Source organism: Sander lucioperca, chromosome 22 (assembly GCF_008315115.2).
Source record: "Sander lucioperca isolate FBNREF2018 chromosome 22, SLUC_FBN_1.2, whole genome shotgun sequence".
Taxonomy (NCBI): domain Eukaryota; kingdom Metazoa; phylum Chordata; class Actinopteri; order Perciformes; family Percidae; genus Sander; species Sander lucioperca.
Genome location: NC_050194.1, coordinates 14,620,423 through 14,635,418, shown reverse-complemented (window position 1 = coordinate 14,635,418; position 14,996 = coordinate 14,620,423). Strand labels below are relative to the sequence as shown.

Here is a 14,996-nt window from a genome sequence, read left to right as displayed (position 1 = left end):
AAGAAAATGCCAATGTAGACACATTGACAAGACACCAATGTATCGCCGTTTGTAGTCCACAGCAATCCCACAAATCGGTCCCAGTTGGAGAGTAAATGCCCTAAACATATTATTTGTAAAACTACAAGCATTCCCTGAAAGAACCAAGCAGGCCTGCCTTGTTGCATAATTCAAATTTTCTTCAAAACTAGCTCGAAGTTTGTTGTTGTTGTTTCCCAAAGCAAACAGAGTTTGAGAACGGCATCACACAGAGAGCGGAAGGTAAGGGACATTCGGTCGGTAGGGCAATTATCGTGGAAATGTACTTCTGCTCATCCAGGCTACTGTCTGTATGACCCCAGTGTAGGGACGTGCCAAATCGATACCAAGGATAAGTAAAAGGGCCGATCCGAGCTTAGTGGATCGGTATCGGCTAACATAAAGAAGTTCAAAATTGGATACTTTCTTTACTGTATTTTGTATGTTATCGACCTTAGCCTGCTAGTATATCAAGCATTTCACTGCATATCGAGTGAAAATTAGTGATGAGAAAGTGTCATTTCAGTGTGGTCTAAATTTGGCACAGGTTGTCCCACCTTAACAGGTGAAAGAAATTAACAAGAGGGTCACTACAGTCTGTACACCCCACACAGTCCTGAGACGAGGTCTAATCACCAGTGATGGGAATAACGGCGTTATAAAATAATGATGTTACTAACGGCGTTACTTTTTTCAGTAACGAGTAATCTAATTGATTACTCTTCCCATCTTAATAACGGCGTTTAAATTTTTTTACTGTTCTTCCTTGGTTAGTGGGCAGTGCACGACGCAAGCGCATAAATGCTGACGATTGGCTGAGGTTGAGTAAAATGTCACGGTAAGCCAATCAGAGGTTGAGTTGGGCGGGTGTTCAAGAACAACACAAGCGAGTCAGTCAACGAGAGAGAGACAGGTATGGCGTTATGAAATCAAGGAGAGGGTTAACTTTTCCTGCTACAAATTTTCCACCGTGGTCAGAAAGAACAGGGGAGACACTTTGTTTCTCTCACTATGTGACTCTAGAGTCGGTACTCGCTCCAAAGCTAACCGCCGTCACTCTCTCACTTCTCCCTCGCTCTATCACCATCTCCCCACACACACACACACACACACACACACACACACACACACTCCGGCTCGACGCACACACCAGCACACAAGTATTTACATCAGGCCACTTACATTATTTGCACTACAAAGAGTGTATATATTTGTTATTTATTTTTGGTATAGTGCTTAACAAGCATAATTTAATTTTGCCAGGTAATATATGAGGTTGAAGCTAACTCTGACAGAGGGCAGCTAACATTACCTTTAGCTGTCTCCATGAATCTCCCAGGTACGCTAACGTTACTATACGTTGGGATGCAGTTAGAAAACAGGAACGAGCTAACTAATGTTATAATAAGCACATTGGTGGATGTCGATTTTAAAGTCATGTTAAAACTATTTCCCGTCCTTCGTTACGATTTCCAGCCGCAGCCTGTCACTCCCCCTTGTACTAAGTTAACTCAGTACGTAACATTAGCTCCGTAAAGTTGTACCAACGTACGATACGTAACGTTAGCTTAGACCTCACAATGCCTTGTGTTTCTCACTCCTGCTAAGTTATTGTTCATAAGACGTGACATGAGTGACACATGCGGGTAGGCCAAGGCGAGAAGAGGGAGATTAGCTAACGTTTGCCCACATATTTATAAAAAAAAGTCATATTCGAATAGTAATTTCAGCATTCGAATAGTATTGATTTTTTTTTACTATTCGAATTATATTCGAATTTCGGTATTTGTTCCAACAGCCCTATTATACAATTACATAACTATACTGTGTATAGTAATATATATATATATATATATATATATATATGGTAATGTTTAGAATCAGTGTCTTCCCTGGTATATCAGCCCACAGCTTCACCATGTCTCTCTTTTTGTCTGCTGCTCTCTTCCACTGTTTGTCTCTTGTCTGACTTACTTGATATTTTCCCCCAATCTCTTAATCTCTTTACCTCTCTATCCAGTTCTCTTTGTCCTCTTTCTTTCCCTCTCCCTATTGAGACTGCTCTCCTCTTTCCTGTTCTCTCTGTTCTTCATAGTGAGTGTTCTACACTTGTCTAAACCCTCTCTGGTACTCCCTGCAGGATGGGTGGGGGGTGCACGCACACACGCGCACACACACACACACACACACACACACACACACACACGCACGTCCACTCTACTCATCTATGACTATAGCAAAACAGGCACAGACACTCACAAGCTCACACACATTCTGGAAGCAGCAAGTGAGCGACATGCATACACACAAACGCACACTCGGCCGAGCAGTTGTCATGGCATTTGTAATAAATGGCTTAATGGAATTTCCTCTGCTGGTTAAAAAGGATTGAAATGTCACTGCAGGCATGATCACCAATCAATAAACCATTCTCAAAGCTGCCATTTTAGTGTGTGTGTGTGTGTGTGTGTGTGTGTGTGTGTGTGTGTGTGTGTGTGTGTGTGTGTGTGTGTGTGTGTGTGTGTGTGTGTGTGTTCAGGCCACAACTGGTGAAATTTTGTTCTGCAGTTCCATTTCGTTTTTCATTCATCCCATTTTGTTCTATAAATGCCGCTAAACCGTGTTGATAAGATAAACTTTATTGATCTTCAGGAAAAACTGCAGCAGCAAAGAGAAAAATATCAAATTAGGTATATTGAAGTGTCTTCACTGTGTTCCTCTAGTGGGTTAAAGGAATTCTGTGTCTTTTCTGTAAAATTGGCTATTTACAGATTTGTGAATTTACATACATTGTAGGATAACTGTACCATTCATACACGGTTGGTATTTATAAAAGTACTGTTAAAGTAAGGTATTGACTTCCAAAGTAGCCTTAAGAGCTAAAGAAAACACCTGAATGTTTTAAAAACATCTGCTTACTTTTCCACCAGAGTATGATCACCTTGTCCACTTTTGTTCTTATCAGTATTATAATAATAGGAGTAGTGTGCCCTGCTGTTGTCATCACATAGAGACAAGATTAAATAAGTGTGACTTTGGGGATTCCAGAAAGATCAGTAATAATGTGGTAGAAATGTGCAGAGGGACGTGGATTAAGGTGTAAATCTGATTTATTTAAGATAAATTCACACTGCCTTACTGCCTTTGCAATGGCTTTCTGGCTTAAATATTTGATCCTCTTAGTTTCTACATGCTAAAGCACTTTAAAGTATTTCATTTTGGATTCTCCTCTGATCATTGCTACACTCTGGTATTCTCCTTAATTCCTTGCTGGCTGAGATCAGTGGGTCACTGAACTCCAACATGGCAATGAACACCCTAATTTCCCCAGAGCGAGCTTTGTGTGCCCCAATAATGGTACGTTCTCTTTTTTTGCGGCTTAACTGAAGGCATGAATTATTCTGGCAGTGAATCACATTGGACGTCCATGGTTTTGGAAGCCATGGGAGGTGATACGTGCAATGCAAGTCCAGGATAGATTTATTAGTTACGCCACCACAGCAGGGATCTTCTGCAGCTGCTTATAAAATACTTTTAATGGATGGTTCTTTTTACTGCGTCCACTGTCTAAAACTTGATGTCATGGAGCCATGGACAGTGGTAACCAGGACTGCTTAATGTTTAAACTCTGTGTGCACTTCCAGCGCAGTTCACTTTTGGCTGGATGCCCTGAACAGTGCCTGCTTCTTGTCCATCTCTTTTGAGCTCGAGCCACTCTGAACAATGCCAGACTTTTATAGAAAAGGGTCTAGGCACTTCTCTGTTCTTGCAGCCAAATAATAGTTTATAATTCCTCCAGCAGATCATGACTCTCCATATATTTCAGCTATCAGGCAACTGAACTAAAACTGAACTGAATTATTAGTTGATTAATTAAAAATAATGTTGAACTACTTTTGAAAATCTAGTTTCTACGACTCAATATTATTAGCATTGGGACTGTTGGTCAGGGAATATCGAAGACTAGATGGGTCATATTAATTCTATTAACAAAATTGACATGGAAAAGAATTTGTATGTACAAATTAAACAAATATAAAATGTAAATTGTATAAATATTCGGAATTCATTAAAATTGAGTTTTAAAACAAGATATATAATATTAAGATTTTTTTTTTTCAGTTGATTTCATTGCTTACATTTATTTCACTGTCTATTTATTTATTAATTTACTTAGGTGAGACAAGCCTGTTCGTAAGCTAGGTTCTGAAGTGCTGTTTGCTTAATTTAGGAAATGACATCTCTAATCTCCAATCAAGTGACATTACAGGCACCAACACGAATACACACGCATGTGCTTGTTACACCAGTTAAAGGGCACAGCAGCATACTGAATCATCTGGCACTTCCTCATAACTGCACACACTCACACGCAGTGTTGGCAGTACACATGTGGCAAACACAACAGCAACAGCAGTAAACACAGGCACCATAAGACAAGCAGAACCAAGCCTACTAAACAACAATGTGGCACAGCGGCCAAATAACAACACGCCTGGCAGAAGCAGCTACATTCACACATCCATTGTCTCTTCTGAAGGCTTATACAACAAACAGCAGCGCATACGTGTAGCTGACGTTACTTCCAAACCAAAGACGCCCAATAAACTCGCTTAAATTGCTTACCTTTGATGTCTTCAATGATAATATTCCATAGTCCAATTATTCATCAGCCAGTTTTCTCTCAGGTGAATATTACCAAAGTTCAGTATGTCACCACTGATGCCAAGCCAGACGTCCAGTAGGCTACTTTACCAAGTGATGAAAAGTGCCTCTTCTTTGTCCATTAAACTTCTGTATTTCCTCCACGTCCGGGAAAGTTGGTGCCAGCAGGTTGTTTTAGTGCTGAATTAGCAGCTAACGCTACTTTACGTTTGTCTACCTACTGGCTGAATGGGAAAACATTGAGAATGCCGACTGAACTTACTCTCTTTTTCTCTTTGTGTCAGAGTTATTTTGTGAAAACTTCGTAACTAAGTTTTGCCTTGTTACAGCTGAGCACCATTAGAAGCAGCAAGCTAACGCTAGTAGCTTCCTACTCCTCCGGACTCCATTACTGACAGGAAATGATTATGGGCACACCTGCTACACAAGGTTTTTACCAAATGTTACTATGGCAACTCAAAAACAGGGGGCTACCACCAAGTGATGAACAACATCCAAAAACAACAACTACTTTATTTAGTTGTCACATTATCCTGCGAAATTATCAGAATTATCCTTTGACTGATATTAATTTATCCATTAGGGACCGTCCGTTACTTAATTAAGGAGCCACCGGAGAAGTTTCGTGACCTCCGACCTAATAAGAGATGACCCTCCACTCATCAGCAATAATTTTTCCAATAACCCTGCAAAATGATTTGAAAAAGAGAAATGAACCTGCCCTTGCGTGCAAGTTTGCACTTAGCAAAGACGTACATACACCATTTGATTTTTACAGCCATGACATTCACGAGTTAACCTCTGCTTTCTAATCTTACACATCACACTCCTCTGTTATGGTGTGGTGGCCATTTCAGTAGATTTACTCACTAACATTGTTGTGGAAACACAATAAGCACGGAAACTAAATGCACACTTCATGCATTACTGCATTACTTCAAATACTAAGTTACTCCTCTAGTAAACTAGTATTCATATGAAATAAAACAATAAAACATTGAGACCATTCAGCAAAGGACACTGGGATATAGGCTAACCAATTCAACACTGGTTGCTATGGACTTGTCACTAGGCTTCGTCATTTTATATTTTAGCACATAGGTAAAGCTGCCGAAGCTGAACATTATATTCCCAAACACATATGTTTATTTTTTAAAGTTTTTAAGTTACATTGTAACAATTTAACAATTCGCCCTTATGAAATCCAATCGCGGCACGGCTGTTTTGGAACGCAATAGACAGACGCTTAAATTCAACTAAAATGTAACAGTGAACAATCAGTGTTGGACCTACAGTCTGTTGAGATGCCTCTCCACACGCAGAAACCAAGCGCAGTCACAGCATAAAACGTTAAGACACGTTGAGAAAAAAGATCCCTATTTTGCCGTAATCCAATGACGAAAAAAAAGTAATCCACAGCGATCAGTAGATCCACAAAAAGGTAAATGACACGGTGTATCCAGCAAGGCCTATACGAGCGTCACATTCACCAGCCAGCTCCAAACAGGTGAACGAGGCCTCTCCACTCACCGTTTAAACAAAGTGGAATAAACGTATAAAAGTCCAAATCTACACAAAACCCGCAATCAATTAGTAAGCTGACATCACATTTATATACATGGCATTTAGGAAACCTTTATTGCAAGGTTGGCACGGCAAGATGTCCAGACTAGTGCAACAGTTACTTTCGTTTTTTGCGTCCTGCTGCTCCCATCGTCAGCCAGGTAATATTTTTTTTACTAAAGCAGTATATGAAATCTGATGTATTACCTATCACCATTTAGTTGTTTTGTGTTATTTAAGATATTTATTTAATTCAATTCAATTCAATTCAATTCAATTCAATTCAATTCAATTTTATTTATAGTATCAAATCATAACAAGAGATATCTCGAGACACTTTACAGATAGAGTAGGTCTAGACCAAACTCTGTAGTTTACGAAGCCCCAACTATTACAGTGGTTGCCTCAAGAGCAAGCATTAGCAGTAGCTATTGCGACAGTGGCGAGGAAAAACTCCCTTTTTTTGTTAGGAAGAAACCTCGGACAGACCCAGACTCTTGGTAGGCGGTGTCTGACGGCACCAGTTGGGGGAGTGGTGAATGGTGGCAATAATAGTCATAATAAAGATAGTGAAGCAGTGATCACAATGGTAGTCATAGTAGTTCATGTCATAGTAGGGCACAGCAGGGCGTTACGGGGTGTAGTGTGGCACAGCAGCCTGGGTGGACGCGGTTGGACGCGGCAGGACGCAGTCGGACACTGCGGGGAATCACAGAGCGTAGCAGGGTGTAGTAAGTCCATAGCGTCAGCTGCACCCAGGACCCCGGTGTAGGTGCCACCCAATTCCAAGGCGATGTTCTGGGTGAAGAAGAAGCAAAGGGACTCCGGGGAGAAAACTCCCCACAGCTAGGTTAGTAACAGGCATTTCTGGGACTAAGATGCACACATGCACATGAGACAAGTGAAAAGAGAGAAGAGGGAGCGGCTCATTGTGTCCTTGGAAGGAGCTTCCCACAGCAGTCTAGAGTTATAATAGCATAACTAAGAGAGGCAGGCTAAAGAGAGGGGCCCTGGACCGGGCTCGTACTCTCCCCTGCCGGAACGGGCTTGTACTTCCTGCCTCCCTCTACTCTACTCTACTATGCTGCAACTCCTCACTCCCTAACTATAAGCTTTATCAAAGATGATGGTTTTCAGTTTATTCTTAAATGTGGCGACGGTGTCAGCCCCCCGAACCCAAGTTGGGAGCTGGTTCCACAGGAGAGGAGCCTGGTAGCTGAAGGCTCTGGCTCCCATTCTACTTTTAGAGACTCTAGGAACCACAAGTAGCTCTGAGTTCTGGGAGCGCAGTGCTCTAGTGGGACAATAAGGTACTAAAAGCTCTTCTATGTATGATGGTGCTTGACCATTTAGTGCTTTGTAGGTCAGGAGAAGGATTTTAAATTCAATCCTGGATTTTACAGGAAGCCAATGGAGAGAAGCTAATACAGGAGAAATGTGATCTCTTTTGTTAGTTCTTGTCAGAACACGTGCTGCAGCATTCTGGATCAGCTGGAGGGTCTTGAGGGACTTATTTGAGCAGCCTGATAGTAAAGAATTACAGTAGTCCAGCCGGGAAGTTACGAATGCATGGACTAGTTTTTCAGCATCGTTTTGCGAGAGGATGTTCCTGATTTTGGCAATGTTACGAAGATGGAAAAAGGCTGTTCTTGAGGTTTGTTTTAAGTGGGCGTTAAAGGATAGATCCTGGTCAAAAATGACTCCTAGATTTCTGACAGTAGTGCTGGAGGCCAGGGCAATACCATCTAGGGTAGCTATATATTTAGATAATGAAGTTCGGTGGTGCTTGGGTCCCAGCACAATAACTTCCGTTTTGTTTGAGTTCAACATCAGAAAATTGTGGGTCATCCAGGATTTTATGTCTTTAATGCACGCTTGAAGTTTAGCTAACTGACCGCTTTCGTCTGGCTTGATTGACAGATATAATTGGGTGTCGTCTGCGTAACAGTGAAAGTTAATTGAGTGTTTCCTAATAATATTGCCTAGAGGAAGCATATATAAAGAGAATAGAATTGGTCCAAGCACTGAGCCTTGAGGAACGCCATGGCTAACTTTAGCGTATTTGGATGGTTTATCGTTAATATTAACAAATTGGGATCGCTCAGAAAAATAGGACTTAAACCAGCTTAGTGCGATTCCTTTAATGCCAACTAAATGTTCCAGTCTCTGTAAGAGGATGGTATGGTCAATAGTGTCGAATGCAGCACTAAGATCTAATAAGACAAGTACGGAGACAAGTCCTTTGTCAGCAGCAGTTAGAAGGTCGTTAGTGATTTTCACCAGTGCCGTCTCTGTGCTATGATGCATTCTAAATCCTGACTGAAAGTCTTCAAATAGACTATTTCTATGCAGAAAGTCACACAATTGATTAGCGACTACCTTCTCAAGGATTTTGGAGAGAAACGGGAGGTTAGATATAGGTCTATAGTTGGCTAAGACCTCAGGGTCGAGGGTGGGTTTTTTCAGAATAGGTTTTATCACAGCTACTTTAAAAGACTGCGGTACGTGACCCGTTAATAAGGACATATTGATCGTATCTAGTAATGTGGTATTGACCACGGGTAGTGCTTCTTTAAGTAGCTTCGTTGGAATGGGGTCTAAGAGACAGGTAGTTGGCTTAGCTGAAGAGACCCTTAACATTAATTGTTGGAGGTCTAAAGGATAAAAGCCGTCTAAATAAGTATCAGGTCTTATCGTTCTCTCTAGCCCTCCTGCACCCAATGGTGAGTCGTTGGAAGCTGTGGGCAGAAGGTGATGAATTTTTTCTCTAATTGTTATAATTTTATCATTAAAAAAGGTCATGAAGTCATCACTGCTCAGAGCTATAGGAATAGATGGCTCAACAGAGCTATGACTCTTTGTCAGCCTGGCTACAGTGCTGAAAAGAAACCTTGGATTGTTCTTATTTTCTTCTATTAGTATTGAGTAGTAGTCTGATCTGGCATTTCTGAGGGCCCTCCTATAATTTTTTAGACTATCTTGCCAATCCACACGAGATTCTTCCAGTTTGGTGGAACGCCATTTACTTTCAAGTTTTCGTGAGATTTGTTTTAATTTGCGAGTTTGGGAGTTATACCAAGGTGCTAGTTTCCTTTCCTTCATCATCTTCTTTTTGAGAGGAGCAACCGAGTCTAAAGTAGTCCGTAGGCAGGCCGTAGCAGCGTCTACAAAGTTATCAAGTTGGGAGGGACTAGAGTTAACATAACAGTCCTCTGTTATATTAAGGCATGACATTGAGTTAAGTGCTGTTGGAATAGCTTCCTTAAATTTAGCTATAGCACTGTCAGATAAGCATCTAGTGTAGAAACTTTTATTTAATTTCGTATAGTCTGGTAGTAGGAATTCGAAAGTTATTAAAAAATGGTCTGATAATAAAGGATTCTGCGGAAATACTATTAAATCGTCAATTTTGATGCCATATTCTAGCACAAGGTCGAGGGTGTGGTTAAAACAGTGCGTGGCCTTATGCACCCTCTGACTGAAACCAATAGAATCTAGCAGTGAATTGAAAGCAGTACTAAGGCTATTGCTCTCAATGTCCACATGGATATTAAAATCACCTACAATAAGTACTTTGTCTGATTGAAGGACTACGCATGATAAAAACTCTGAGAATTCAGATAAAAACTCAGAATATGGACCTGGTGCTCGGTAAACAACAACGAATATAATTGGCTGTACTGTTTTCCATGTTGGGTGTTGAAGATTAAGAACAAGGCTTTCAAACGAATTATAATTTAGTTTAGGTTTAGGATTAATTAACAGGCTCGAGTCAAATATGGCTGCAACTCCCCCTCCTCCGCCTGAGCCTCGTGGAATTTGGGTATTATTATGACTGGGAGGAGTGGCTTCGTTTAAACTAACATATTCGTCATGGCCCAGCCAGGTTTCGGTGAGGCAGAATAAATCAATGTGGTTATCTGATATCAATTCGTTTACCAATAATGCTTTCGATGACAGAGATCTAATATTTAATAGTCCACATTTGATTTTCCTATTCTGTTCTATCGTTGCAGTGGTTGTTTTAATTCCAATTAGGTTGTTTAGTATAGCACCTCTTTTGTTAGCGTTTGGTTTAAACGGTCTCAGTCGGGGGACAGACACGGTGGTTATGGGATTATGAATGGGTGATTGCTCTGAAGGGAGCACAGAGGGGCGTGTAGCGCTGTATCTCTGATTATTGACTTTGGGAGAGTGTGTCTGGTCAGTGTGCTTGTGGGAGTGTTTACGGGATGTAAACAGTCAATCAGAGGTCTGGGTATGCAGGGCGTGGTGCAAATTTCCACGTAGCATCTGGCTTCCGCGTGTATTGGGATGAATCCCATCCCTGCTGAACAGGGAGCCACGTTCCCAAAACAGATTGAAGTTGTCAATAAAACCTATCCTGTGAATACTGCATGTGAGCTGGAGCCAGGTGTTAAGGGAGAGTAGTCTGCTAAAGAGGCCTGATCCGCGACCTAGAGATGGAAGTGGGCCCGAAATAAAAACCGACTTCCCAGTGCTTTTTAAAGCCTCAATGAGAGTGGTAAAGTCTCGCCTTGTGCGCTCACACTCCTGAATCCGAGTGGACATGTCGTTATGTCCACAATGGACCACGATGCGTTTGATAGAGGTCGGAAATGAGGGTATCAGGTCCATAACTTTAGCCAGGATGTCTGCAACTTTGGCTCCGGGAAAACAGTGTGTGACAGCATTATGAAACCGTAGGTCTCTAGTGATGGAGTCCCCAATAATTACTGTGGTTAGGGGGAAGAGCGGACGAGGAGTGGGGGGGTGTGGGTAGCCGGTGACGGGAGCAAAACAGTCAGTGTCGGTTTCAGATGGGCAGGGAAAAGAAGAGGAAGAATGCTTACCGTTCGGTTGTGGAGATTGTTTTTGAGGAACGTTGTCATTTGGCCGATCCAGGCAGTGTAGGCCACCGGACCGTCTGACTACCGCATCCCTCAGAAGTTTTCGCCGCGCGGTAGCAATCGTCTTCCGTGACGACGGCTGGTCAGTCTGCTTTGAAGCGGGGCGAGCCCGGTGAGCCGCACTGGCCACCACCGGCTCCGACTCCGACAAAGCATTGAAGCGGTTGGAGAGGCTGAGGGCAGGAGGCGATGGAGCCCTACCCGAGGCTCTCTTTCGGCCGCAAACCACCTCAGTCCAGGGTGGCTTGATAACCGGTGTCGAGCAGGACGATGGGCGTGGGCAGGCAGCTGGGTCCCATGGCGCGGTATCCTGGAAGGCCGCCGAGAGAGATGAGATCCGGAGCGACTGATTATGAGCCACGTCCAAGCAGGCGGTTAACAAAGCATCTTTGGTTTTTAAGTCCTCGGAAAGCCGACGAACATCTTCCCTGAGGTCAGCAATTTCTTTGTTTGTATTATTGAACAACGAGGAAATCCTGAGGGGGAGTGGGGACTCGCCAGGTGTAGAGGTTGCCATGAAGCTAGCGTTAGTTTAGCCGGTAGGCCTAGTCTTGATAAATTAGCGTGAGGCTAATACTTACTTACACGTAAAAATGTATCTTTGGTTTTAAAAACACTTTATTAGTATAATAAAAACTAGGCGATAGAGCCGACTGTTAGGTAGGAGGTTGAAGGCAGCTGCCGGCTGCCTCGTCCCCGCCGACTGCTGTCGCTTGTGGATGACGTGCAGCAGCTCGTCTCTGACAGGACTCAGAGACGAAAAGAAAATAATTTAATATCTGGTCATGTCAGATGTAATTATTCCACTCATTTTTTACCCACACTAAAAAATGTTGGATGACCCTCAGCAAAATATAAAAAGACATGACCCTCTCCTATTTTCCTCCGGTGGTCCATTCCATAAATACCAAACGGTCCCTTATTCATAAATGTAATAACTGTGAAATGTTACAAAATACTGAAAACTCGCCTCCACAATTTTCTAAAGCCCAAGTGATCTAATCACTTCTTTTATGCAGCGGTGGAAGAAGTTACCACACTGGGAAAATACTCTAGGCTACAGACAAATGGATTTCCTTTGAGAACCACGTAACTCTAAAAAGTCAATTTTTCATGAGCTCTGAAAAACAGCCCAGTTTTCAGCTTTGTGAGATGTATTTTCCAGCTCCTTCAGTTTATCAGAACAATTAAAATTTAAACTCTCCAAATTTGGAGATACATGGTTTTCACAGCTGTCAGACAAATGTAATGGAATAAAAAGTACAATATTTGTCTCTGAGATATAGTGGAGTATAAGTAAAGTTGTAAGTAGCCTACTTCAAATTTGTACTTAAGTACAGCACTAGAGTTAATTACATTCCACCACTGTTATTATGTGACCGGTATTAAAGATATTTAGTTAATTTTTTACATGAGACAGGAAAAAAAGCAGAAAATGTTCACAATATTTGACATTTTTGTTGAAAAACCACTGAAACTAGTCTATTATCAAATAGCTGCCAAGTCATTTTCTGTCAGACTAATAATTTTTTTTATTTTTGTTTGTTAAAATGAATGACCATGTGCAATGAAATCAGTGCAAAATGCAAAAAGACCTTTTCACAGATGTAAACATAAACATTCTAAATGGACTCCTGATTTCCTGTTGCAGTGTATGTGAATGGCATCAACTGACAGGAAGTTTAAAAGGCTGTTGCCTAGCAATGGAATTCCATTGAAAAGTTCTATAAGTCAGACCTATTGATATAAGAAACCGTTTTTATTGTGTCACAAAAATTCGGTTTTGCTGAACAGGCCTTTGTTCCATTATTCAATTGAAATACTTGTTTTCTCTCTTTTGCCATTTTTCTTTCAGCCAGTCCTCTCTGGACCCAGAGACAACTACTGTACATCTTCCCACATGTTTTGCAGCCAGGCCTGACTTTTCCTGTTCAGCTCAGTTCATTTTTAATTTCTGTGAGCCTGTTTATTGGCATTTAATTAGACCTTACATAGTCAGCAATCCCACACTACATGTAAATCTGACATGGTGCTTATGGAGCTATCATCAGAGTGGAGCTGCAATTGCATCATTATACTGCAACTAGTTTTCTTCCCACTAAAGTGTCTAGATGTTGGTTCGCTGTCAAAACTGCTGGATCCATGCAAAATGGTTCAGGTGCACAGGTGGTGCAACAGTGATGGGTTTTGGATCCTCTCTGCCAGCAAAATTTGGCAGAAATTTCGTCCTGGTTCCTTTTGCGTCACTTTAGAGGGATGTGGGGGATTTAACGTGTAAATCCTGTGTACAAAATCCAACAATAATATGGTCAAAAATGTACCTTTTTTGTGTGTGTGTGTGTGTGTGTGTATGTGTGTCTGTCTGTGAGTAAGATCTCAGGAGCAAGAGGACCGAGGAGGAAAGGAAAGAGAATCAAGCACTTGAGGGAAAGGGGAGAAAGAATCAGCTCTGCCTGACCCCTTTTTCAGCATCAACAACTGCACACACACATTGAGTGTTACACACATTTGAAATTCATGACCAAAACTTTTGGAATAGTGATTCACATATTCTAGGCCTACTGATACTTCCCCTGCAGCAGTGCACACTTTAACACACTGCTCACCAAACCTATTTTATCCCATGGTGGAAAAAAACGATCATGTCCAACAACTATTCAAACTCACCTTTTGCCAGTACCACAAACGTTGCCCTGCTCATCTCTCCTGTCCAGCCATCTGGTAGAGGTCCCAGAGTCACCACACCGTCATCACCTATTCTCCTCCACAGAGGGTACTTTAGCATAAACTGAATCTATCTTCAATGGCTTACATCATTCTGCTGCATCTGAGCCAAAGATGTTTCTTTATTCCCTTTGTGGTATCAATTTCCGGCTCACTTTTTGTTACCGCCACATCTGGTTTCATATGGCATCCCTTTAGATTCTTAATGTTCTCAGTACAACATGTATTGTACACAGACTTTGTCGTTTTATGATAACATAACCTGACTAACGACACCCGACGGACATGAGTCATAATTTCTATGGCCACTAGAGAGCTTTGCTACTTGAATGTCACTGTAACAAATGTTGTTTTCATGCATTTACTCCTCTACATTCGGAACCGTTTGGTAGGAACCAAACTCATCACCTCTGCAGACCAGGGGAGATGTGTTTCACAGTCATGGCTGCAGCTCATGCTCATAAGACTACTTTGACTAGTGGTTACAGTTAAAAAAATGTTTTGTTTTTAACATTATTCTGATGTTTTTGAGCTAATTTTATTTGGAAAAAGAACCAGATACTGTAGATCCAAGCATCTTTGATGGAGGGCTTTGAATTCATGCTCACTATCCCACTGTGAGCCCCCTGTTTCTCTGAACTACCAGATCTCTGTCTGTGTAGTCTTGCATTGCCAGACCTATTTCCTCAGCGCTGCAGAGTAAGGTCTGGCCCCTCCACACCTACATTACACAGCACCGGATGTTCAGTTGATTTTGCAGTAAATGAACAGACTACTGTCTGTGTGATATGCTTTTCTGTGCCCCGTAACATCTTTTCAGGTGTTCCCACCCTGTCAGTGTGCAACTTTTTCAACTGCATGTTAAATGTTAGAAATCAAAAATGACAGCACAGTTTCAGTGAATCATCCAATCCACCAATAGTACAGATGCTTGCTCTGGCTACTGTAGTGCGTGTCAACTCAGTGTGGGGTACATGGTTGTGTGGCAATCATACAGTATGGGAAAAACATTTTTTACTCAAGAAATGTGTTTACAGTAACTCTTGCAGATGCAGATCATGACTCAATTTGCACTGCCTGAAGCAAACTACAACTTTCCTTTAACTTTTTATGCTA

At 41.7% G+C, this 14,996-nt stretch overlaps 1 long non-coding RNA gene across 2 annotated transcripts in view; it reads right to left on the bottom strand.

Annotated features, from left to right (window-relative positions):
• Positions 1-5,121, bottom strand: part of LOC116061408 — a 111,073-nt gene extending 105,952 nt beyond the window's left edge. For both annotated transcript variants that reach the window (XR_004896393.1, XR_004107718.2), the window contains exon 1: positions 4,645-5,121. This is a non-coding gene — a long non-coding RNA (uncharacterized LOC116061408). The remainder of the gene's footprint in view (positions 1-4,644) is intronic.
• Between the last annotated feature and the right edge of the window lie 9,875 nt (positions 5,122-14,996).